This window comes from Tamandua tetradactyla, chromosome 5 (assembly GCF_023851605.1).
Source record: "Tamandua tetradactyla isolate mTamTet1 chromosome 5, mTamTet1.pri, whole genome shotgun sequence".
NCBI classification, from domain to species: Eukaryota; Metazoa; Chordata; class Mammalia; order Pilosa; family Myrmecophagidae; genus Tamandua; species Tamandua tetradactyla.
The window spans coordinates 95,858,349-95,882,769 of record NC_135331.1 but is presented as its reverse complement, the minus strand read 5'-3'; the positions used below and the strand labels follow the sequence as shown (position 1 = coordinate 95,882,769).

At 38.6% G+C, this 24,421-nt stretch overlaps 1 long non-coding RNA gene across 7 annotated transcripts in view; it reads right to left on the bottom strand.

The window, feature by feature from the left end:
- The window catches only part of LOC143684597 (uncharacterized), a 59,075-nt gene that overhangs the window by 32,658 nt on the left and 1,996 nt on the right, over positions 1-24,421 (bottom strand). For 4 of the 7 annotated variants that reach the window (XR_013176093.1, XR_013176094.1, XR_013176099.1 and 1 more), the window contains exon 2: positions 15,028-15,156. This is a non-coding gene — a long non-coding RNA (uncharacterized LOC143684597). Of the gene's footprint in view, positions 1-1,120; positions 3,132-15,027; positions 15,157-24,421 lie in introns of those variants that run through there. The other 3 variants (XR_013176095.1, XR_013176098.1, XR_013176096.1) reach the window with 2 other exon arrangements.

Below are 24,421 nucleotides of genomic sequence, written 5' to 3'. Positions count from 1 at the left end.
CTAGGGGACATACATCCTTTCAAACCATCACATTCTACACTCTGGACCCTAAAAAAAGACATGTTTTCCCCATAAACAAAATACATTCATTCCATAACAATATCAGAGAACCTAAAACCATTTCAGTAGCAATGTACATGAAATACAAAGTTAGAAATGTACAAACTCCTATCAAAGTTAGTTACAGGCATGGTCTGTTCTAAGGCAAAATTATCCTCTGGCTTTGGACCTTTGAAAACTTATAACAAGTTATTTGCTGCCAACATACAAAAGCAGAACAGTCATGAGATACATATACATGTTTCCATGGGGAGGAAGAAACATAGGAGTCACTGGACCCATGCAGTTTTGAAAACCCACAGGGCAAAGTCCATTAGATTTCAAAGTCTGAGAATCATTTATCTTTGGGGCTTCTGAATGCAGCAGTTCCACCCTTTCCAAAGGCCTACATAGAGGCCTGCCTCTCTCTGAATGCAACGTTAGGGGACACTGGGGGAGACCACCTTTTTCTCAGTTCCACCCTCTCCAAGCATTGGGGCTGCACCCAGGCTCTCTGTCTTCTCCGGGGCACACGCTCAACTACTCCATGTGGTGGCAGCCAGGCTCTCCCCAAACCCCAGGGAATGTGCTTCACCCTCTCCAAGGCCTGAGGTGGCATGACTCTTCCACTGCAATGAGGTGGAAGGCCCATTCTCTGCCTTTGGGGCAAACTCACCCTCTCCATGGGCTCGGGTGGGTCTGCTCTCCTGGCCCAAGGCTTCTTGACTTCAGACCTCAGCCTCCATGGCTTTGCCTCTGAAGTTATTTTTCCTCCATGTCCCTTCTCTGAACCCCCCAGTCCAGACTGGCACCAGCTCTGTTTATACAGGTCCCTTAGCACTCTCATTAGCTTTCTATGCAGTAGCCTTGGATCATGTCCATCAGACATAAGGAGTTTCCACAAATCCTTCCTGGATAACTCCATGTCCAATCCTGGCTTTTTCTGAAATGGCTGACTGGTTCCACATTTGACCAAGACCTCATATGGGGCACTATTCTCTGGGGCCTCCCTTCCTTGAAGCCCAGAATTTTCCAGAATATCAATTTCTGGTTTCTTTGTACCCAAGAGTTCAGGTCTCATCTTATCTATTTCTTGTCACATTTCACTATAAACTGTGAGGAGAAACCAGGCTGCACTTTCCACATTTAATTTGGAAATCTCTTCTGCTAAATATCCAAGTTCATGGCTTTTAAAATCAGCCTTCCAGCCACAGCCATTCATTGATTTTGCCAGATTATCTGCTATTTTAAAACAAGGATTGCCTTCCCTCCAGTTTGCAAGAACACATGCCTCATTTTTGTCTAAAGCCTGGTCATAGGTATCTTTCAAGTCCACATTTCTACCAATAGTCTCTTCAAAGCATTCTAGGCCTTCTCTATCAAGCTCCTCACAACTCCTCCAAAATCTTCCCCTTATCCATTTAAAAAGCCATTCCAACATGTTTGATATTTACAAGCCACAGCAGCAGCACCCCATTCCTGGTACCAAAATCTGTTCTAGTTTGCTAGCTACCAGAATGCAACACACCAGAGACGGATTGGTTTTTAATAAAAGGGGATTTATTTCATTAGTTCTTCAAAGGAAATGCAGCTAACTTTCAACTGAGGTTCTTTCTTACGTGGAAGGCACAAGGCGATCTCTGCTGGCCTTCTCTCCAGGCCTCTGGGTTCCAACAACTTTTCCCAGGGTGATTTCTTTCTGCATCTCCAAAAACCTGGGCTGAGCTGTGAGTGCTGAGACGAGGCATGCTGAGCTGCTTGGGCTGTGTTACATTGTGCTCTCTCATTTAAGCACCAGCCAATTAAGCCAAACATCATTCATTGCAGCAGGCATGCCTCCTAGCCGACTGCAGGTGTAATCAGCAACAAATGAGGTTCATGTACCATTGGCTGATGTTCACAGCAACAGAACTATGTGCCTTCACCTGGCAAAATTGACAAATGAATCTAACTACCACATTCAGTTAGGTCTTTGGTTTTATCTTTTTATTCCCTTTTAATAGGGACATTTAGAGCTATAAATTTCCCTCTCAGCACCACTTTCACTGCATCCCATAGGTTTTGATATGTTGTATTCTTGTTTTCATTTCTCTAGATATTTACTGATATCTCTTTGGTCCACTGATTAAGAGGTTTTTTTAAACTGCCAAAAGCAGTGTTCATAGAGTGGGTCATGGTGTTCTTCTTTGAATCTCTGAGGGGGTGAAGGAGCTCAGGGAAAATAGGTCCTGGTAGTTGCCTTTGGTAACTGGGGCGATTACCTCCAGGAACTCCTGGGAAGGGAAGGTGTGGCATGGTTTAGACAGTTGTCTCTCAAATCTCTGTTCTGATAGATACTGGGTTTCTGGCATCATCTTTGGCATCTGCATGAGTTAATGTGGTGGTCATGGGACTGTGTCCATGTTGCTTTCTTTTGCATGTTCTATACTTCCCCACTTACTTAAGAAAATTATTTTCAACTTCAGTTGCCAAATAAAAATTGCATGCTGATAAAAAAAATTAATGGGGTCTTTTATTATGTCAGCTGATGGAAGTGTTCTCCTTTTGGAAACCTGGAATTCTAGACAAACAGAACCTAGAGTTGTGGGGATAGGAAGCACAAATATCCCAAGTGGATAACTGGGAACAATGGCAAGTGGGGCTACATGTATTCCCATCACTTTGTTTCTGGACCCATGTATAATACCTATTGGGGACACAGCACTAATAATGATCATTGACTTAGGGTATATAATGTATATATAATGTGTCCTGGAGGGAATTATCTCCAAGTTGGCACTTTAGCTGTACCTTCAGAAGAATATTAAATCATTGAGACCCACAGCTTCCAGATGGTATGTGATAAGCCTAGGGGATCCCATGGTCATGTGTCCACTACTATCCCTCCCTCCTTTGTGGTAAAATGGGCCCTTTGGTTGTTGTGTCATTATATGAAATCTCGTGCTGGTGGACCAAAAACCATAGGCCCTCAGACACTGAAGGTGGATGAGGTCCTGTGGTCAGGAAACTAAATACATACCTAGAATATGTATTGAGTCCAGCCAAGATGAACTGCTGTCCCTTCAACGTGGAAGGTGTCCATTGTAGAGGTTCTGCCAAATATAAACACTCCATTTCAAATATACAGCTGGAGATGAGTGAAAGTTGGGTATGTGAGCTGGCCTGGGCTACATTTATTACCTGTCTCTTATATTTCCCTATTCTAATGAGGGGGCCATATAATGTTTTGAGTCTCCAGGATCAATGACAACTTGAACCTTGGTCCAACAGTCTTCAAAATGCTGAAATCTTTTCACCAGTGCATGGTTACCCTAGGAAATGGTTGTAGACCCTCTGGAGAAGGTCTGGGGAAATCATTACTGATATAGTTGCTGTGATGTTGCAGGGACATTCTTCTGGGCAACCTGCCTCTCATTCAGTGCCTGGATTTTGGGTCTATAAACCTGTTCAGATCTGGAAACTAGGCAAGAAATTGTGATTTTTTTTTTTTAAATGAGTGTAGTTCTCAGCCTTCACATTATGCACCCTTGATTTCTTTTTATTGTTTAGACTGAACAATAGGTTTGTTGTCTGCCCATCTACTTTCCACTGGGGAGTCCCTGTTTTATTGACCTTATTCATTATTGTCTCCCACCCTGCCATCTGCCACTTCAATCTTACTGCTCATGATAACATTTTGCACTTGCCTTGTTTCTGAAGGTTAAGGGTGTGACTTTTATTATTTGGGGATCCTTTCATCTCTGTTGCCATTAGGCAGCTCAGGTCTGTAACAGCATCTCCTATCACCAGCCTTACAGAATACAGAGCCACCACCAAATTCTCAACAATGCTTCCTCCTCATTAGTACTTTTCTGAAGTTGTGGTAAATGGCATGTGTGCTGGTTTGAAATGATGTATGTACCCTAGAAAAGCCACGTTTTAATCCTAATCCCATTTTGTAAAGGCAGCCACTTCTTCTAATCCCTATTCAGCACTGTATGTTTGAAACTGTAATTAGATCATCTCCCTGGAGATGAGATTTAATCAAGAGTGGTTATTAAAATGGATTAGCTGGAGGCATGTCTCCATCCATTTGGGTGGGTCTTGATTAGTTTCTGAAGTCCTATAAAAGAGGAAACATTTTGTAGAATGAGAGATTTAGAGAGAAAAGAGCAAAAAGACATAGCCATGAGAAGCAGAATCCACCAGTCAGTGACCTTTGGAGATGAAGAAGGAACATGCATCCCAGGGAGCTTCATGAAACAGGAAGCCAGGAAAAGAAGGTAGCAGATGATGTCATGCTCCCCATGTGCCCTTCCAGTTGAGAGAGGAACCCTGACCATGTTCACCATGTGCTTTTCCACTTGAGAAACCCTGAACTTCACCGGCCTTCTTGAACCAAGGTATCTTTCCCTGGATGCCTTATTGGACATTTCTATAGACTTGTAATTGGGACATTTTCTTGGCCTTAGAACTGTAAACTAGCAACTTATTAAACTTCCCTTTTTAAAAGTGATTCTGTTTCTGGTATATTGCATTCCGGCAGCTAACAAACTAGAACAGTGATGAATACATGACTATGTGATGATATTGTGAACCACTGACTGTATACCATGTATGGCTGTATGTGTGTCAAGATTTGTCAATAAAAGTATTTCTTTAAAAAACATATGAGAGCCAAAAAAGTCACTGATATTTTGGGGTTATTTTTTTCTGTTCCATAGCTTAGGCTTATCTTGGCTGAAACAATCACATACCCTTTTCAGGTATTAAAAGTAGACATGATGATTAAAGACATAATCTTTGATATGTCTTTAGATACATAATAGTACAAAATCATTTCTAAAACACTCAAGGTACAAATACAGTCCCAGTATGCCTATCTCTCAATATCAAATTAAATGGGCTCAAACACCTAGATGCCATTTAGGTAGGCAATTAGAATCACTCTAATGTGCTACTCCCATTTATCTTACACTGATTTTCCTGAAAACGTAGTCCACACACTCTCTGCATCAGAATCACCAGGGGTGTTTGTGAAAAGTACAGACTCCCATGCTACTCCACATTCTGGCAGGCAGAAACCCTGGCAAAAGGACTCAATGTGACCTCCCATCCCACCCCAATCATTCTTATGTACAATTATCACAAGATCTTGTATTACCCCCTCCCTCCTTATCTATTTGATTCTCACATGATCTCTAAACCAGCACTAATAGAACCTTCTGTAGAAATTTTCTACACATGTGCTGCACAGTACAAAAGCCACTACCCACATAGCGCTATCAAGCTCTTGAAATGTGGCTAGAGTGAATGAAGAACTGAAATTTTAATTTAAATTAAAATAGCCCTTTGTAGGAAGAGTCTACCACACTGGACAGCATAGTTTTAGACTATCAGTTCTTTGAGAGAAAAAAAACTATATCTTCAGTCTTTATATCTCCTCCATTCTTGGCACAGAGTAATCCAATAAATAAAAATTTAAATAGAATTAGGGATGAACTACTTCCATTTTTTGAGGTTCCTGGTATATTAGGAAATGAAGAAATGCTAAAATAGGGGTATAAAAATTCTAGTATATTTGAAATGTTTACATTATACTTACAAAGCATTTTTATTGTCCTATTCTCAAGATAATTATAGGATTAAAAGATTAAATCAGGCATTTTATTTCTACTCAGCAAATTGTATCATTTCCAGTTTCCCCAGAGGCTGTCAGAGGCTGCAATATCGGTTCCCTCCCAACTTCCTTTAGCCAACACTTAGTTGTTGAAAATTATTTGGGTGTTCTGCAGATCTTTTAAGCATACACACACAGTTTTTCAAAAACAGCTGCAAAATGCAAGACCTAGAGAATGGAGGAATTTTTTAAAGATGTTCAGAGAAGTCCACAGCTCTTGGCATTGTGAGTGGCGTTAGACTTGAATTTTAGTGACGGATAACACTGTGGTGGCCCCTGTCCCTCTGGGATAACTTTCTGAAGAACCGGACAAATTCATACTTTCCTTCCCCTGATTCTTTTCACTTCAGAAACAATATTAGTGTTGTTGTCATTCTTTATTCAGTTGTTTTATAGCTTTTGTAGACACCATCTAAAGTAGATGCTGTTTGCATTAGACAAAATATACTTCCCAAAGTGCGTATCCTTCTAATCGTAGTGACAGTCTTCAGTGTTCTCTGTCAAGTTCCACAGAAGCATCGGAGTTTTTTTCCAGGCAACCCCAGTTCCCAATCCATGGAGGGGAGGGCAGATGTTTCACAGGCATGTGAAGCCAAGGACTGGCTTGTTCAACACAAATCCATTTCCAAATCCATTCCAAAGCCCAAGTACCATTTTGAGATAAACTGTCAATGACATGCAGTCCAGGATATAACCTAGCAACATTATTTTTTGCAATAACTTAAACATTTATAAAAGTATTTTTCATATCCATATTTGTTCAGAGTTACTGGGAGTTTCACTTCCCTGACCCAGGTTATAATTTGGTTAAATTGATAATGTAACTGGCTAATTTTCATTACATTAGTTGGATGCAATTGATATGTCTCCGGTCTCGTGTCTATCAAGAGCACATAGGAATGTACCCAGCAATGTCAGGAGGTGACATACTCATCTGGATGTACGTAACTATTAATGTAAAAGGGGGCAATGTGTGTCTGAGTCATGTGTCTAATATATTTTGTTTCTGTTTGATTATGAGAAAAACTCTAACTGAAAAAGATGACCTATAATCATTAAAAGGATTGAATCTGGAAAACAAATTAAATCAGGGACACATTGGTGTCTGATGACAATGTCTACAGAATGGTCATCAAGTACTCAATTACCTTTCTACCTTTGGCTTAAGGAAATATGAAAGATGTATTAAAACAACAATGAATCCTGCTTTAGGATCTTCCATGTATCTTCAGTTAAAGTATATATGTGGAAATATATACACTAATAAATAAAATCAGATCACTAAAATCAAGACTGTGATTTATGTTAGAAGTAGGAAAAGCCAGTTCTTCAAATTCTGAACTACTAAAAGGGAATACTGAGAGGTTGTGAGAAAATTATTTGATTGGAGAATCTGGGACTTGAAGTTTCCCACTTCTGCTCACTAACCATTCCCTCACCTAACCTCCTCTCAGAAACATAAAAAAGCATATTTAAAGAATGACATTCTGTAGATTTGCACTGACATTAAAACTTCTTTGAAGATAATTCATAGTTCTAGCTCTATTTATCCCATGTAAAACCCTGGAGAACTGATAAACAATTTAATTCTTATCAGAATAGAAGGGTGTAAAAGTTTTAACTCTTGCTTGAAGTAAGGCAAGGAATTAGGTATAAGGTAGTTATCGTTAAGCATATTTAACACTAATTTCCCTAGCTTTTTCCATAAACAACTTGAGGTGGCTAGCCCAATTACACACATAATGTAGACGATTATAAATAAATCAGAAGAAGAGAAAACCTATTTTTAAATAGAAGGTTCAGATCAGGGAACAAATTTGAATGCAATATGCAGGTACAGGTCCCTACCCAGGCACAAATTTGATCCACAAATCTGAGCCACTCAGGGCTTCAAGGCAGTCAAAGTGAAAATAGAAACACAACCAATTACATAATTTGCTGAACCATAAGGAAGACACATCAGTTACTCAAAGAGAGACCAGACATTTCATGACACTTGGAGTTGAAAGAAAATTCTCTCATGGGGTTTCATACTGGGAACACAAAGTGACTGAGTTTACTCTAACAATCCTACAGTTAAAGGCACTGGTGGGTTCTGTGGAGCAATGCCTTTTAGACTCCCTTAATGTTAGCAGAAAAAACAATATTCAAAACACAATCCAGTAAAACACTCCTAGAAAGGCATGGGTAAGTGACTGTTGTTTGGAATTCAGTAATCCAATTAGCAACTCTGTGTGTGTGTGTGTGTGTGTGTGTGTGTGTGTGTGTGTGTGTGTGAGTGACAGCTTTCTGCAATGAGTCATCCCACATACATCTCATCTAAATAAGAATATTCCTCTCTACATGGTAGAGCAGAGGGAGTTTCTGCAGGCAATAAAAATGAGAAAAAAAAATACATGTTCAACTCTATACAGTTCTATATAATAGAACAGGGGGTCTCAGATAAGTCATGCTTGTTTATTCTTAAAATTCAACAACAGAAACTTTTAGCAAATGACCCCTTTATTATTATATTTTAACTTATTTATTGTAAAACATAACATATATACAAAGCAAAGAAAAAAAAAGCAATAATTTTCAAAGTACATTTCAATAAGTAGTTACAGAACAGATCCCAGAGTTTGTCATGGACTACCGGTCCACCATCTCAGATTTTTCCTTCTAGCTGCTCCAAAACACTGAAGGTCAGAAGGAATATTAGTATGGTGATTCAGCAGTCATACTAATTTGTTAAATCCTATTTTCTCTGTTATGACTCCTCCTTCTCCTTTGAGTCTTCTCCCAATCTATAGGGATCTTTCGGCAATGCCCATTCTGACTTTTTCATATCGAGAAGGGGTGTCAACACTAAAGGATAGGAGATGTAATTAACTGATAATCTTGGAGAGGCTGGTCTGTCTGAATTTCAGGTTTCATCTGCCGAAGGAATCCTGCGGGAATTATGGGTTCCAGGAAGGCAAACCTAGTGTATGAAACCTTTATAGAGTCTCAGTTTGAGCCCTAGCTGATCTTAAGAGTCAAGAGGATGATTTGGGCACATGAGCTATCCTATGCCTCAGAGCTCTGCTGGTCAATGTGGAAACTACCAGACTTAAGTGGTTCTTTTTTAAAAAAAAATATTTTTATTATAAACAAAGAACAGACATACAAACATCCTTGACATGGCTACAATCAATAGCTCACAATATCATCACATAGCTGTGTATTCATCACCATGGTCACTTTTTCAAAAATCTTTGCATCTCCCAAAAAACAAACAAAAAAATAAAACAACAAAAAGTCTTTGCATTTCTCCAGCAAAAGAAAGAAAAAAGAAAAAACTCATACATGCCATACCCCTTACCCCTCCCTCTCACTGACTAGTGATTTCAATCTACTCAATTTATTTTAACCTTTGCTCCCCCTATTATTTATTTCTTATCCATACTTTTTACTAACCTATCCATTCCATAGATAAAGGAGCATTAGACACAAGGTTTTCACAATCACACAGTCACACTGTGAAAGTTCTATCATTATATAATCATCTTCAAGAAACATGGCTACTGGGACACAGCTCTACAGTTTCAGTTACTTCCCTCTAGCTATTCTAATATACCATAAATTAAAAAGGGGATATCTATATAATGTGTAAGAACAACCTCCAGGATAACCTCTCGACTCTGTTTGAAATCTCTCAGCCACTGACAGTTTATTTTGTCTCATATCTCTCTTCCCCCTTTTGGTCAAGGTTTTCTCAGTCCCTAGATGTTGAGCCCCAGCTCATTCTAGGATTTCTGTCCCACATTGCCAGGAAGGTTTACACCCCTGGGAGTCATGTCCCACGTGGTGGTGGTGGTGGTGGTGGGGGCAGTGAATTCACTTACCTTATTGGCTGAGAGAGAGAGAGGCCACATCTGAGCAACAAAAGGGATTCTCTGGGGGTGACTCTGAGGCCTAATTTTAAGTAGGCTTAGCCTATCCTTTGCAGAGATAAGTTTCATATGAACAAACCCCAAGATTGAGGGCTCAGCCTATTGATTTGGTTGTCCCCTTAAGTGGTTCTTGAACACAAGAAATGTGGCTAGTCCAAACAGATGCACAATCATTGAAGAATGTCCACTGGACTTCAAAGACATAGTGTTCCCCACAAAAAAAGTAAAATATCTTAATATCTTTATATTGATTACACGGTAAAGAGAAAATATTTTAGACACATTAGATTAAATAAAATATAGAATTAATTTTACCTGTTTCTTTTCACTTCTTTTAATGCAGCTGCTATAAAATTTGAAATTCCATGTGGCTCACATTATATTTCTATTGAACAGCCCAAATTTATAGGGTTAATCACATACTGAAGCTCCTAGTGTTGTTATAAAGATTAAGTGAAATTACTTAAGTAAAGCACCTCGAACAGTGCTCGACATATAGTAAGTGCTCAATTCACTCATTCAGTCAACAAACATTTATTGAGCAACAACTATGTGCTAGGCACTCTTCTAGGTGCTAAATTACAGCATTGAGAACAGACCAAAAAAAAGCCCCTCTCTCAATGGTAATGGTAATTATTTAAATTCAAGAATTATAAACATCAGCTACTGTGTATGTTTACTAATTCTTGTAAAAATCAATTTAATGTGTATTGTTCTCTGGTATCATTTAGTGGATATGGGTGCCATTAGCACTTGCTGTTAACTTACCCTGTGAGAAGTTCAAGTATTGGAAAAAGAGGTCATAAGTAGACACCATTATTTACCTAGGGGCAGCAGGAGGGCAGTTGCAGATAAAGACACTGAGCACTGACCTTGCAAACCCGAAATGTAGAAAGAGATTACAAAATTCAATAGCAATTCAGTGAAGGAGAAATCAAAGCATAAGAGTGGTGGGAAAAGAAATCAAGAAGAGATAGGACCTAAAGGTAGGTCCTGCAGGATGTCCAAGGATAAAATGGCAACAAGAAAGGAACTGCTTCTCAAGTACTTTATGATTTACAACATGAATAGCATCAAGGATGGACTCAGTATTTCCACATTAATGTCTCTGGGTTATATTATATGTCCGAGAAATGGATCCTTCCTATCAGAAGCTAGCTGGTCCTGGAAGGCGACCCACAGCATGACTAGGAAGACAAACACCCAAGTCTCACAAAGGAGAATCATACCAGTATAGAGTCATCTACCTTGGATGACTTGGCTAACTCTCTAGCACAGTCACTCGAGTCTTGGGGTCTCAACTTGTCTCCCCAGTCTCCTTCCCCTTTTGTCTCCCACATTGCAGCCAGTGATCTTTTAGTAACTTCAGTTCTTTTAGTAACAGAAATCTGGATGTGTTATTTTCCTAATTACAATTTTAAATCACTTCCTGTTGCTCTCAGAATAAAGACCAAGATCTCCTTTGAGGTTATAGGATCCTCTCCCACTTCATCGTACTCACCCTTTGCTGTATTCCAGCCACCTTGATCTTTCAGCTTCTCACCTTGCTTCCTCCATCCATAGGACATTGGCTCGTGTTCTTCCCTTTGGCAACTCATCTCTCTATCCTTTCCAAGGGTCTCCTTTTTACCCCTCAGCTCAGTTACAGCTTCTTCAAAAAGCAATGCCCTTCTACTATACATATGCATGGGGTGCTGGTTTGAAATGATGTATGTACCTAGAAAAGCCATGTTTTAATCCTAATTCCATTTTATAAAGGCAGCCATTTCTTCTAATCCCTATTCAGTATTATATGTTTGAAACTGTAATTAGATCATCTACCTGGAGATGTGATTTAATCAAGAGTGGTTGTTAAACTGGATTAAGTGGAGGCGTGTCTCCACCCATATGGGTGGACCTTGATTAGTTTACTGGAATCCTATAAAAGAGGAAACATTTTGGAGAATGAGAGAGATCCAGAGAGACGAGAGAATGCTGCAGCACCATGAAGCAGAGAGTCCATGAGCCAGCGACCTTTTGAGATGAAGAAGGAAAATGCCTCCCGGGGAGCTTCATGAAACTGGAAGCCAGGAGAGAAAGCTAGCAGATGATGCCATGTTCACCATGTGTCCTTCCAGCTGAGAAGCCCTGACTATGTTCACCATGTGTCTTCCCACTTGAGAGAGAAACCCTGAACTTCATCGGCCTTCTTACCAAGGTATCTTTCTCTGGATGCCTTTGATTAGACATTTCTATAGACTTGTTTTAATTGGGACATTTTCTCGGCCTTAGAACTGTAAACTAGCAACTTATTAAATTCTCCCTTTTAAAAGCCATTCTGTTTCTGGTATATTGCATTCTGGTAGCTAGCAAACTTGAACACATGGCATCATGTCCATTAGCTCCTGAGACTCCTATCTCAGTGTACTGTACTCACTGGTGGGATTATTTGAGCATGTCACTTCCTCCTGTAACTGTAGGCTCTGAAAGTAGAAACCTTGTCCTTTTGGCTCACCATTACATCTCCAGACCTAGCAAAGGGTCTGCCCCATGGTAGGCACTCATAAGAATTTGCTCATTCCACTTACATGACAAACATTTTTGTGAGGGTTAAATGAGTTAATATATATAGGTATACGATACTAGAGCAGTATATGGCACATAGTAAATGTCGTGCAAATGCTTGTTTTTATAATTACAAGGATTAGCCAGGGATGGGCAGTGTTTTCCCATGCATAACTATTACTATGGATTTTGTTCCACTAAACTCTCGTCGTTTCCTAGTGTGAGACATCAATTATGGACCTTGACATCAATATTTACCAACATGCTTGTTCTCGTGTGGAATCTGAAATCTGCCCACAGTACCTTCAAATGAATTTCAAGAGTGTTCTCCATTTCATTTTCATTAATTCACCAGGGAGGAGAGGGTTGCTACCACATACCAAGAACATAGTTGCCAAGAATCAAGTAATTCTATCCATTAGGATTTAGCACAGAAATTGATTTAATGTTAAATACCAGTGATCACTGTTATAACTATAGTATAGTAAGAGAAAAACTCACAGAATCTCAGAGCCATAGGGATGATAGAACAGCAGTTCAGAGGTGTATGTGATGATAATAATTAGAATATAAATTGGGAGCTGAACACAAGCTAAATACTTGTATGTACCATTTCACTTAGTCCTAATAAATCTAGGCATTACAACCTCATTTTATAGATGAGGTTTAAGGACAATTGAATATTAAAAATAAAAGGACCACAAAGGTACAATGCTCCATCACTTAATAAGAGATTACTTAAAAAAGAAAAAAGTAAATTGTTCTCTTCTCTCATTCTTTACACCAGCCCCTCAACTGCCTGCTATTTCAGTGGCACTTTAACACCTTGAGAACAAATGAAAGCTTGATATGCCTGGATTAAAAGAATAAATGCAACAGGAATGATGTTGTTTAGAGTTTAGCAGACCATGGCAATAAGCACTACCTAAGCGAAGCTTGTATAAAAGTGGTCTTCAGAATAGCCTTTTGACTCCATTTGATCTCCCTTAGCCACTGATACCTTATTTTATTATGCTTCTTTTCCCCCTTTTGGTCCAGATGGTGTTGGGTGATCCCATGGTACCTGGGCCAGATTCATCCCTGGGGAGCCACACCCCATATAGTCAGGGTGACTTTCATCCCTGAATGTCATGTCCCACATGGGGGCGGGTGGTAGGTAACAATTCTCCTTGCTGAGTTGTGCTTAGAGAGAGAGAGAGAGGCCACATTTGAGCAACAAAGAGGCCTCCCGAAGTGACTCTTAGGCCTTGTTATAGGTAGTCTTAGCTTCTTCCCTACAGAAGTTAAGTTTCATAAGGGCAAACCTCCAAACCCAAGGCTTGGCCTATTTTGGGGGGGAATCCCTAATGATTGAGAGGGTAACAGAGTTTCCCAAATGGGGAAGTTTAATGTATATATATTTATATATTCCCTTTTGGACCTTCAAGGGATTCTACCAGTACTTTTTATCAGAACCACATAGCCTGAGATGTATCCTGGTATTATATGAAGCTTTACAGAAACACAAGGTCTCATTCCTATTCTGGACTCCAGTAGTTTGGGTTGTTTAAATGAGCTACCCAGACAGGTTTGTTTAGATTATGCATTATAGAAAATTTACGTTCTAGAACTAATAAACCCCTCTGCCTTTGGTCTCATATAGTAGGTTAAGGTCTAGAGTACATAAACCATCATCTTTTACCCTGTATTCTAATTTACCTTAGATCCAGCCAGACTGGCTTCATTTTAAACTCTAATTATTAGAGGCCTGATCTCTTTTTCAGTTACTTTAACTGTTATTATATATAGCTATGCTAACTTTCAGGGCTGCAGCACTCCATTTCTGGGTCTTAGGTGTTACATAATTACTGAGAGTTCCAGAGAATACCAGCTGATACAATATATCTTATGTCTCAGAATCTAGAAATACATTTTCAACTTCAGACTAAAGGTGGCTGCTGTAAAGGCTTATAATCTAGGGTCTCAATTTCTGAGAGACACCTTAACATATTTGTTCTTTTGCTTCTGCCTTATTTTGCACAACATATTGTCCCCAAGGTTTATTCAGTTCATTGTGTGCCTCTCAATGCCCTTCCTTTTTATAGCTACACCATATTCCATCATATCAATGTATCACAATTCTCCATTCTGCTTCTCAGTCATTGTACCCTTCAGCTCCCTCGATCTATTAGGCTACCTGGATAATGTCCAAAATAAACCTGCTTTACAGTATCCTCACCTGTTGTACAATCAGTAGCAATCTCAATTTTAGACAATTTCCACTGGTCCATAACACAAAGAACCAGCAAGCACAGTGTCACCAACTATCAAATCAAAACCTACCCCTTATCATTTGTCCCTCCCACCCAATTTGTTGCTCCTGGTATTGCTGTAGTACTGTTCCTATCTTCCTGCTAACTATTGGCCGCAGAATACATTTTTCATTTTCTCCCTGTATCCCCCTACTATTGACTCTGTTCACTTCTGAACCATTGAAATAGTTCATGTGGGAACTTATTTATAATTGTGAATTTAATCAGTGGGATACATGGCACTAATAATCCCCTTTCAATCATATCTACCTTCAGTATGGCAATGTTACTTATTACCTGCTATTTTGTTAGCATCACTTCTATCTATTCCCTTGCATTTAGATTCAACCTCTTTAGATAGCCTTTCCTGCGTCCTAGCTTGTGTGTACTTCTAGGTCTATATTCTACAGTGCAACCTCTGAGATTGCCTTTGCCAGAATCATAACAGCAAAATCATACAGCATCTGTCCTGATATCCCTGGGAGACAAACTCCTGGGTCAGATGAAAGCTCTACAGGCCCCACTTCATGTAGGACAGGAGAGACAAGTCTGTGCTGCCCAAGGGTGGGCTTTTACATACCCCAGGGGGAGAGGATCCTGCCCCTCATACTGATAAGCAGATGGAGCTGATTGTTCCCGGTTTCCATGTCTAAGGCATGGTCAGACCTTCCCAGTAGACTTAACTTCTCCAGGATGTGGACTAGAAACACTGCACATAAAGAAAAGGAAGGACATTATGTATAGGCTGGAAGTTGGCTGCTAAGCTGTCCATGACTTTCCAAGAAAATGTCACTAATATTTAGAAATTTCAGACTGGCAACCCTGGACCCTTATAACACGTGAGAATAATCTCCTGGGGCTGAATACAGAGCATTTGCTCACTTGCCTGGGCCCTTGAATACTCTTATCAGAAAATAATGATGAAAATTTGAATTGAAAAATTTTCAAAGAAGAAATTATCAGTTGCTCACTCTGGCTATGCACACATCTGAATAATGCTCCCATGATAAGATTTTTAGTGAAATGGCTGGCCAGTAAATCTACTTGGAAGAATTAGTTGCAAAAAGCATTAACTAAAGAAACTAACCTGGTATTTAGTTACTGGATATAAATTACTTTTGAGGCCATTTCCACAAATAATTATTTTAGTTTTAGAACATGTGATCTCAATCCTTTTTTTCTGACAGCAAAAATCAAGTGTACATTGAAGTTCATCACAGGCATAGTTCATTTTATTACACTTTGCAGAGGCTTTTTATTTTACAAATTGAAGGTTTGTGGCAACTTGTGCTGGTTTGAAAGGATATATGTACCCTTGAAAAGCCATGTTTTAATCAAAATCCCATTTCACAAAGGCAGAATAATTCCTATTCAATACTGTATATAATTAGATCTTGATTAGTTTCTGAAGTCCTATAAAAGAGTAAACATTTTGGAGAAAGGTAGAGATTCAGAGAGAGCAGAGCAGAACGACATAGCCACAAGAAGCAGAGTCCACCAGCCAGCGACCTTTGGAGATGAAGAAGGAAAACGTCTCCCAGGGAGTTTCATGAAACAGGAAGCCAGAAGGAGCTAGCAGATGATGCCATGTTTGCCATGTGCCCTTCCAGATGAGAGAGAAACCCTGAACTTCATCAGCTTTCTTGAACCAAGGTATCTTTCCCTGGATGCCTTAGATTGGACATTTCTATAGACTTGTAATTGGGACATTTTCTTGGCCTTAGAACTGTAAACTAGCAACTTATTAAACTTCCCTTTTTAAAAACGATTCCATTTCTGGTATATTGTATTCCAGCAGCTAGCAAACTAGAACACTTGTGCTGAACATGTCTTTTAGTACCGGTTTTCTAACAACATGTGCTAATTTGTGTCTCTGTGTCATGTTTTGGTATTGTCACAGTATTTCAAACTTTCATTATTATTACATCTGTTATGGTGAGCTCTGATCAGTGATTTTGATGTTACTACTTATCATGGTCAGGGACATGTGTCTACTTGGCCAAGTCGTGGTACCTGTTTATCTGTTTGGGCAAGTGCTGGTCTGTCTGTTGCAATGAGGACATTTCATAGAATTAGATCAGGATCACATCAGCTGCATCCACAGCTGATTCCATTTGCAATCAGCCAAAGGGGAGTGTCTTCTACAATGAGTGATGCTTAATCTAATCACTGGAAGCCTTTTAAGGAGGATTCAGAGGAGACAGGTTCCATTCCTGCTTCGGCTGGTGAGCCTCTCCTGTGGAGTTCATCCAGACCCTCCATCGGAGTCATCGGCTTCACAGACTGCCCTGTGGATTTTGGACTCTGCATTCCCGCAGTCACTTGAGACACTTTTATAAATTTTATATTTGCAAGTGTTCCCTGTTGATTCTGTTTCTCTAGAGAACCCTAACTAATACACTACTGTAATTGTTTTTGGGTGCCACAAACTGTATCCATATTAAGACGTGAACTCAATCAATAAATGTGTATGTTCTGACTGTTCCACTGACTAGCCATCCCCCCATCTCTCTTTTGGTACTTGGGCCTGTTTCCTGAGACACAACAATATTGAATTTAGGCTCATTAATAACCCTACAATGGCATGTAAGTGTTCATGTCTTTCATTTTAAATCAAAGGTTAGAAAAAATTAAGCTAAGTGAGGAACGCACGTCAAAAGTCAAGATAGGCCAAAAGCTAGGCCTCTTGCATCAAACAGCGAAGTTGTAAATGCAAAGCAAAAGTTCTTGAAGGAAATTAAAAGTGCTGCTCCAGTGAACACATGAATGACAAGAAAGTGAAACAGCCTTATTGCCAAAGGCTAATCTAGAGCAGGTCTATGAAGGCTGAGAGAGGTGAAGAAGCTGCAGAAGAAAAGTCTAAAGCTAGCAGAGGTTGGTTCATGAACTTTAAGGAAAGAAGCCATCTCCATAACATAAAAGTGCAAGGTAAAGGAGCAAATTACTTATGTAGAACCTTTAGCAAGTTATCCAGAAGATCTAGATAAGATACCTGATGAAGGTGGTTACATTAAACAACAGATCTTCAATGTAGATGAATTAGCCTTATATCAGAGGAAGATACTATTCAGGACCTTCATAGCAGAGAAGTCAATGTTGGCTTTCAAAGCTTCAAAGAGCAGTCTGACTCTCTTGTTAGAGGCTAATGCAGCTGGTGATTTTACGTTGAAGCCATTCTACCATTTCAGAAATCCTAGTGTCCTTAAAAATTACACTAAATCTACTCTGCCTATGCTCTATAAATAGAACAACAAAGACAATGACAGTGTACCTTATTACGACCTGGTTTACTGAATATCTTAAGCTCAACGTTGAGGCCTATTCCTTAGCAAAAAAAGATTCCTTTCGAAATATTACTGCTCATTGACAAGACATCTAGTTACTCAAGAGCTGTGATGGCGATGTACAATGACATTACTAATGCCTGCTAATACAACATCCTATGTAGCCCATAGGATTAAGGAGTAATTTCGACATTAGAAGTCTAAAATTTAAGAAATACATTTTGTAAGGTATAGCTGCCATAGTGATTCCTCTGATAGATCTGGGCAAAGTAAATTGAAAACCTTTTGGAAAGGATTCATCATTCTAGTGCCATTAAGAACATTTGATTCATGGGAGAAGCTCAAAATACCAACATGAACAGGAGTTTGGAAGAAACTGATTCTAAACCTTGTGGATGACTTTGAGGGGTTCAAGACTTCCGTGGAGGAAGTAACTGCAAATGTGGTGGAAATAGCAAGAGAACTAGCATTAGAAGTGGAGCCTGGAGATGTGACTCAATAGCTGCAATCTCATGATAAAACTAAAGGAAGTTGCTTCTGATGGATGAGCAAAGTAAGTGGTTTTTTGAGATGGAATCTATTTCCAGTGAAGATGCTGTGAACATTGTTGAAATGACACCAAAGGATTTAGTTTATGACATAAACTTAGTTGATAAAGCAACAGTAGAATTTTAGAGGACTGACTCTAATTCTGAAAGAAGTTCTCTTGTGGGTGAAATGCTAACAAATAGCACTGCGTGCTACAGATAAATATTTCATGAAAGGAAGAGTCCATTGATGAGGCACACTTCATTATTGTCTTATTTTAAAAAATTGTCACAGCCACCCCAACTTCAGCAACCACCACCCTGATCAGTCAGCAGCCATTAACATCGACCAAAAAGATCATAACTCACTGAAGGCTCAGGTGATGGTTAGCATTTTTTTAACAAAAGTATTTTTTTTAAGCTATAGTGCTATTGCATGCTTAATAGACTATTGTATAGTATAGTATAAACATAATTGTTATATGCACTGGCAAATAAAAAAATTTGTAGGGCTTGCCTTATTGTGATATTTGCTTTACTGTGATAGTCTGGTTCCAAATCTGCAGTATCTCTCAGGTATGTCTGTATAGTAAAATATCATCTGGAGATAGGAAGATAACGGGCTTTCTCTTAAGCAAGGCAGCATGTGCCCAAATAACACAAAAGTAGTTTCAAATTACTTACATATAGGTTAAAAACAAGAAGGGCCACAACTTAAGCTATTTTATACTTAATATACTTTCTGATCATTGTGACTACCCAGTTTAGAAATCTTCGTTTTGTATGAACTGGGATTCTATATTGAATGCATTCAACTCAACCTGAAACTAGTTCTTGTTCACAGAATAAAAACCTGAGCAATCATTTGAAGCTACAAACATATTTTTAAAAAGAAACTTCATTTTTCTAATTATAAAATAGATGCACATTATCAACAATTTAGGAAATAAAGAAAAATTAGATCATTCTTTTATCCCCAACTTTCAATTTTGAAAAATTTCAAACTGACAGAATACAGATAGGCAGACAAAGGGCTTTGGCAGTTACTAAGGCTGAGCCACAAACTTAACAAGAACTTCTTGGCTGTCGAAGGGAAAAATAGCAAGTTAAATAATTCTTACTGCCCATAAGGGGAAAACACATAAGTTCCTAAGGTAGCCAAGCATTTCAAGACATTTGACTGAGAGAAAATTCTCTTGTGTTCTTCTAAAGAACAAAGAGCAATGTCACACACATAATAGCAGCAAAACACAACAGCAGCAACCCTATAGTAAGAGCACTGGTGAGTTCTGTAAGCTATATCTTCTATAAGCTATATCTTCTAAAATCCCTTAATATAGGCAGAGGGTATATGGTGTGAGTGTTGGAGCAACCTGGGAGTTGAGAGTATGTACTTTAGAGCTCAAGTGTCTGAGTTTGAATTGTGCCTCCCTCACTCATTGTGTCACCTTGTTTAATTACTTAAGCTTCCTATGCCTTAGTTTACTGATAAATAAAATGCTGTGATTAACAGTATCACTTACCTCAAAGGTATTTATGAGGCCTAAAGGAGTTAAGGCCCATAATACATATAGAGCAGTACCTGGCACATAGTAGCATCATTTTTTTTTTTTCAGGTTTGTTAAGCTTTTTTTTTTTAAATTCATTTTTTTTAAACATAACATACAAAAACGAACATTCTTACCAAATGATCATTCCATTCTTTTTTTTATTTTTAATTTTTAATTTTTTTAAATACCAAAAAACACAAAGCAAATGCAAACATTCCTATTTTGATCATTCCGTTCTACATAAACAATCAGTAATTCACAATAACATCATGTAGTTGCATATTCATCATCATAATCATTTCTTGGAACATTTGCATCTGTTCAGAAAAAGAAATAAAACGAGAACAGAAAAAAAATTTATACATATCATACTCCTTACCTCTCCCTTTCATTGATCACTAGCATTTCAAACTAAATTTATTTTAACATTTATTCCCCTTATTATTTATTTTTATTCCATATGTTCTACTTGTCTGTTGACAAGGTAGATAAAAGGAGCATCAGACACAACGTCTTCACAATCACACAGTCACACTGTGAAAGCTATATCATTATACAATCAGCTTCAAGAAACACGGCTACTGGAACACAGCTCTACATTTTCAGGCAGTTCCCTCCAGCCTCTCCATTACATCTGAATAACAAGTTGATATCTACTTAATGCGTAAGAATAACCTCCAGGATAACCTCTCGACTCTGTTTGGAGTCTCTCAGCCATTGACACTTTGTCTCATTTCACTCTTCCCCTTTCGGTAGAGAAGGTTTTCTCAATCCCTTGATGCTGAGTCTCGGTTCATTCTAGGGTTTTTCTCAATCTCTTGATGCTGAGTCTCAGCTCATTCTAGGATTTCTGTCCCACATTGCCAGGAAGGTCTGCACCCCTGGGAGTCATGTCCCATGAAGACAGGGGGAGGGTGGTGAGTTTGCTGGTTCTGTTGGCTGGAGAGGCCACAACAGAGCAACAAAAGAGGTTCCCTTGGGGGTGACTCTTAGGCCTAATTTTAAATAGGCTTGACCTATCCTTTGTGGGGTTAAGTTTCATATGAACAAACCCCAAGACTGGGGGCTCAGCCTATAGCTTTGGTTATCCACACTGCTTGTGAGAATATCAAGAATTCAACTTGGGGAAGTTGAATTTTTCCCCGTTCTCACCATTCCCCGAAGGAGACTTTGCAAATACTTTTCCACTCACTTGATCATTCCATTCTTGTTATATAACCAGTAACTCAAAACATCATCACATAGTTGTATATTCATCACCACGATCATTTCTTAGAACATTTTAATTCAGAAAAAAAAGAAAAAGAAAAAAACTCATACATACCATATCCCTTACCTCTCCCTCCCATTGATTGCTAGTATTTCAATCTACCCAATATGTTAGCCTTTCTTTCCCCTATTTATTTTCTATATCCCTTACCACTCCCTTTCATTGATCACTAGCATTTCAATCTACTAAATTTATTTTAACATTTCTTCCCCTTTTTATTTATTTTTAATCCACGTTTTACTCATCTGTCCATACAATAGATAAAAGGAGCATCAGACACAAGGTTTTCACAATCACAGTCAAATTGTGAAAGCTATATCATTATACAATCATCTCCAAGAAACATGGCTACTGGAATGCAGCTCTATATTTTCAGGCACCTCCCTCCAGTCTCTCTGTTACGCCTTAACTAAAAAGTCAGTATCTATATAATGTGTAAGAATAACCTCCAGGAAAACCTCTCGACACTGTTTGAAATCTCTCAGCCATTGACACTTTATTTTGTCTCATTTCTCTCATCCCCCTTTTGGTTGATGAAGTTTTCTCAATCCCTTGATGCTGAATCCCAGCTCATTCTAGAATTTCTGTCCCAGGTTGCCAGGAAGGTTTATATGCCTGGGAGTCATGTCCCACGTACAGAGGGGGAGGGCAGTGAGTTTGTTTGCTGTATTGGCTGAGAGAGAGAGAGAGGCCACATCTGAGCAACAAAAGAGGTTCTTTGGGGGTGACCCTTAGGCCTAATTTTAAGTAGACTTAGTCTATCCTTTCAGGGGATAAGTTTCATAGGAACAAACCCCAAGACTGAGGGCTTGGCCTATTGTTTTGGTTGTCCCCACTGCATGTGAGAATATCAGGAATTCTCCACATAGGTAAGTTGAATTTTCCCCCTCTCTCGCCACTCCCCTAGGGCACTTTGCAAATACTTTTTTATTCATTGTTCAAATCATTCTGGGATTTATTGGCATCACTCTGGACAAACCTACAAAATCTCATGCCCTACTCAAGGTTCCATGTACTTAGGTGTTCAATTAGACTGTCCACATAAGTTATATTAGGAAATGCACTAGTCAAAATATAAATTTTGTAACAAATGAACATTTTTTGCTTTAGTCTCACACATAAGTTAAAGTTTTAAAATATGAATTGCCATCTATCTTCAACACCCTGCAATACTGACATTCTTTTGTTCTTCCTCATATAAAAACATTTTTTAATTTGTACATTTAGTCACTGTCATTGTACACTCTAGGCATTACTAGATTATACCATCTCAGTCTTTATTGTCCATCTCTCCTTCTGATTTTATTTGTGTCCCCGGCCCTCCTCCCTCTATCATTCTCACATTCAGCTTCATTTGGTGTACTAACATTATTGTATTACAGTTAGGCAGTATTGTGCTATTCATTTCTGAACTTTTACAATCAGTCCTGTAGTACCATCACTAGTACAGTAAATGCTAAAAGAAAGGTGGGCACATACTACTAATAGTACAGAGAAAGGCCACTTAAACTTGCTGAGGAATCCCTGAGGGAAGGTTTCTTGGAGAGAGGCTACCTATGCTGGATCTAAATCTTGGTCTACTACTTAAGTGCTGTAATGACCTTGGCTAAATTCCTTAAGCTTTATCATTGTAAATTTTGTATCCCCATCTGCTAAAACAGGGATATAATGTCAGCTGTTGATACAGTAAGGTAATGTTTGTGAAATTATGTGAGATAATATAATAAGAATTAGAGTAGCAAATATAACAGAGCATATAATAAAAAGTATTATTTTCTTCTTGGACTGGTTGAAAAGTAAATAAATTACTTTTGCATTAAACTTTTACGTCTGTCCATTTTTTCCCAATTAATTGCTTTATTTAGTTTAGAAAGAACTGTATATACATATTCATTCAGATTTCAAGAAAACTACCTGTGAGAACTGTTAAGCAATCAGCTTAGCACATACAGCTCCCTGGTCTTTTTCATTCCCATGTAATGGCCTATAGCTTTGTCTATTTTTTGAGGCACATTTTACCTATCTGACAGAGTAGGTAAGTACAATACTTAGATTTCCATTAGGCAGAACTAAATGCTCCCTCATCTATAGTCCATTTCATTTTATACAGAATTCTAGTATAATTATAGTTCCTTTAATCTATATCTTGCTTTGTTTCAAAAAGTACTTATTGTATCTAGTTAAATATTTATATGTTTATCTCCCTTCCTAAATTGTGTGCTTTTTAAATAACTGTGTTGTATCCATAGTATCTGGTCGGAAATTGGCACATAGTATAAACTGGCTCTCAATGTTTGGTAAAATGAGTAGGATTTGAAGTGTGCTTTTATAAGCAAATGAATTTAACATAAAATTGGGGGATTATTCAGGAATTACTGCGAAAATGATACGACTCAGCCTGATCATTTCCTTTGACAATGAGAACACCAAAGCCCAGGAAAGTTAAGTGATTTACAGAAGGTTATCTAGCTTTTTAATGGCCAGAGCCAAGACTAGAATCTCAAACTCCCACCAACCAGTCCAGAAGACAATCTACCATATTGGCCTGCCTTATCAGATCCCAGCAATTTGCCCTCTATCTCCACTATACCAGAGAAGCAGCTACTCTTGGTCACCAATCACTTTTGTTGCTAAATCCAGTCAATGCTTTTCAGCCCTTGATATAATTGACTCTGACTCCCTCTTCACCTTTAAATTTTTTTCCCTACTTTGGCTTTGAGGCATCTGCACTCAACTTAGTTCCCCTTTTATCTTTCTGGCCACTCTTCCTCAGACTTCTTTGTGGGCTTTTGCTCATCTTCCCAGGGTTCTATACTTGATCTCCTTTATTATTTTTCCTATGTTTTCTCCCTGCTTGATCTCATTCACGTCTAAGGCTTAAATTATAGGCTAATATCTTCCAAATCTATTTTATTTTAACTCAGACTTCTTTCTTCATTAATAGAACTGTGTAGTTTGGTTGCTTCTTGTGTATTTACAACTGGATGTATCAGTTCTATCAAGCCACAGTCACACTGAGAGAGGCAAATAAATTATACTTTTCTTTTACACAGAGAATACAGGAGACTAACTACCACCTTTACTACTGAATATAGTAGTTTCAAATTACCACAAACTTGGTAGCTTAAAACAATACAAATTTATTATCTAACAGTTCTGATTGTCAGAAGTCCTAAAAACAAGGTGTTAGCAGGACTACATTCCTTCTGGGAGCTCTAGGGGAGAATTTGTTTCCTTGATTTTTCCAGTTTCTAGAGTCTTTCTGGTTTCCTGGGCCTTATCTTCAAGATCAGTAGCACAGCATCTTCAAATTTCTTTCTCTCTGACCTTTGCTTCCATCACA